The 2,752-nt window shown below is 49.6% G+C and overlaps 1 protein-coding gene across 1 annotated transcript in view; it reads left to right on the top strand.

Annotated features, from left to right (window-relative positions):
* TTLL1 (tubulin tyrosine ligase-like family member 1) overlaps window positions 1–2,752 on the top strand; it is a 35,229-nt gene that overhangs the window by 14,381 nt on the left and 18,096 nt on the right. The gene's annotated exons all lie outside the window — the stretch shown is intronic.

Here is a 2,752-nt window from a genome sequence, read left to right as displayed (position 1 = left end):
AAAAAAAAAAAAAAAAAAAACTATAAACCTTTTAGAAGAAAACCTTTGTATCCTTGAATTGGGCAATGGTGTTTTAGATAAGACACCAACAGCATGATCTGTAAAAGAACAAAGTACTAGGTTGAACCTCATCAAAATTTAAAACCCACGATCTGGCCAGGCGTGGTGGCTCACGCCTGTAATCCCAGCACTTTGGGAGGCCAAGGCAGTGGATCATGGTCAGAAGATGGAGACCATCCTGGCTCACATGGTGAAACCCCGTCTCTACTAAAAATACAAAAAATTAGCTGGGCGTGGTGGCGGGCGCCTGTAGTCCCTGGCGTGAACCCGGGAGGCTGAGCTTGCAAGCTTGCAGTGAGCTGAGATTGCACCACCGCACTCCAGCCTCGGTGACAGAGCGAGACTCCATCTCAAAAAAAAAAAAAAGATTAGGCCGGGTGTGGTGGCTCATGCCTGTAATCCCAGCACTTGGGAGGCCAAGGTGGGTGGATCACCTGAGGTCAGGAGTTCAAGACCAACTTGACCAACACAATGAAACCCTGTCTCTATTAAAAAAAAAAAAAATACAGAAATTACCATGGTGGCTGGCGCCTGTAATTCCAGCTACTTGGGAGGCTGAGGCAGGAATCACTTTGAACCGGGAGGCAGAGGTTGCAGTGAGCCAAGATAGCACCATTGCACTCCAGCCTGGACAACTGAGCGAGACTCTGTCTCCAAAAAAAAAAAAAAAAAAGACCAACTTTGTGGGTTTCTTTCTTCTATTTTTGCAAGAACAGGGTGGGTATAGAAGTGACTTGAAGAGTAACCTGGTCTAAGGCCCGGCACTGATGGGACTGGGAGGCTCTAGGCAACAGGCGGGCTGGCATGGGGCACATCAGCTGAATGCCCGGGGCTGCGGGGGGGCACCTGGAGAAAGAAGGCGGCAGGCTCAAGCCCTGCCTTTCTAGTTCTGTGGCCTCGGGCAAGTCAGTGTAACTCTCAGAGCCTCAGTTTCTCCATTTATAAAAGGAAGTCATAGTATTACCTGGCGGGACTGTGGGAGGATGTCATGAGGTGACTTCTGTTTAGACTGTCCCTGAGGTACCCTGCCTCGACTTACAGTTTTGCAAGTGTCCAGTGGTGTGAAAGCGACATGCATTCAGTAGGAACCGTACTTCAAGTACCCATGCAACCATTAGTTTTTCTTTGAGTACAGTAGTCAATAAATTACCTGAGGTATTTCACACACATTATAAAATAGGCTTTGTGTTAGATGATTTTGCCCAACGTCAGGCTATTGTAAGTGTTCTGTGCATGTTTTAGATAGGCAAGGCTATGATATTCAGTAGGTTAGGTGTATTAAATGCACTTTTTTCTTTTTTCTTTTTGAGGTGGAGTCTCACTCTGTTGCCCAGGCTGGAGTGCAGTGGCGTGATCTTGGCTCACTGCAACGTCTGCCTCCTGGGTTCAAGTGATTCTCCTGCCTCAGCCTCCTCAGTAGCTGGGATTGCAGGCATGCGCCACCACGCATGGCTAATTTTGTATTTTTAGCAGAGACGGGGTTTCCTCCATGTTGGTCAGGCTGGTCTCGAACTCCTGACCTCAGGTGGTCTGCCTGCATCAGCCTTCCAAAGTGCTGGGATTAGAGGCGCCTGGCCAAGTGCACTTTCGATTGATGATATTTTCAACTTGCTTTGGGCTTATCTGGACATAACCCCACCAAGGGGCCTCTGTATGCATTGAGCACCTATGTGAGTTGGTTCCCTTCTGAGTGCCCAGGACGCAGTGATAGGCAAAGCCTACCTTAGTACCTACCCTCATGGATCCCAGAACTTCCGGGGGAGATAGTCATCAACTAATCACCCTGATGAACATGAAATTACAAACCGAGCTGCTTGCTCTGAAAGTGAGGAACGCACATCTAGAAGAGCATGGAACAAAAGAAGCCCCTCGTCCAGTGGTTGGAGAAGGCTTCCCTGCAAAGTAGTGCTGGAGCCGAGATCTGAAGCATGAGTCGGGATGATCCAGAGGAGGCAGGGAAGGTTCCATAATGGTGGGTACAGCGTGTGCCGAGGCCGTTGCCAAAGGGAGCTTTACAGGGGCTGAAAGGACGCCGAGGTGGCAGGAGCCCCTGGCGTGAGGGCAGTGGATGGGGAGGGACTGGAGAGGCCAGCGAGGGCAGACACACAGGGCTTTGTGGGTCCGGTTCAGGTTTGGGGCTCTCATTTCACCCCAGCACAAACCAAAAGTCTCGTTTCTTTATGAAAGACTCTTTCTTTGTTTTGAATCTTCTTTGAATGGAAGCCTTGAATGCTCTGATCTTTTTTCTAATTTGGGGAGAAAGAGAGTGAGTATTGGTATGAAATATGCGTTTCTGAAGAACCTGCTGAAGAGTTTGTTCAGACGAGGCTGGACTCGGTCCTCCGCCCATCACTTACCTCTGTGTGACGTGGGCAGCTCACCAGCCCTCCAGGCCCACAGCTGCCAACAGGAGCCAGGGGTTCACCTTGCTGGTGTTGGGATGACGATGGCCACCGTTTACTGGGGCCAAGTGGTTTCCACATGTGGCTGGCCTAACTCACTTCCCCTTCAGGTCTTCCTGAGAGCAAACCAAGCAAGCGTCAGTTTTACAAATTTTATTTTTTATTTATTTTTTTATTTTTTTTGAGACGGAGTCTCACTCTGTCGCCCAGGCTGGAGTGCAGTGGCCGGATCTTAGCTCACTGCAAGCTCCACCTCCCCAGTTTACGCCATTCTCCTGCCTCAGCCTCCC

This window comes from Mandrillus leucophaeus, unplaced genomic scaffold, assembly GCF_000951045.1.
Source record: "Mandrillus leucophaeus isolate KB7577 unplaced genomic scaffold, Mleu.le_1.0 Scaffold26, whole genome shotgun sequence".
In the NCBI taxonomy this organism is placed as follows: Eukaryota; Metazoa; Chordata; class Mammalia; order Primates; family Cercopithecidae; genus Mandrillus; species Mandrillus leucophaeus.
Note: the sequence above shows the minus strand (reverse complement) of the source record. Positions and strands in the feature narration are given on the sequence as shown.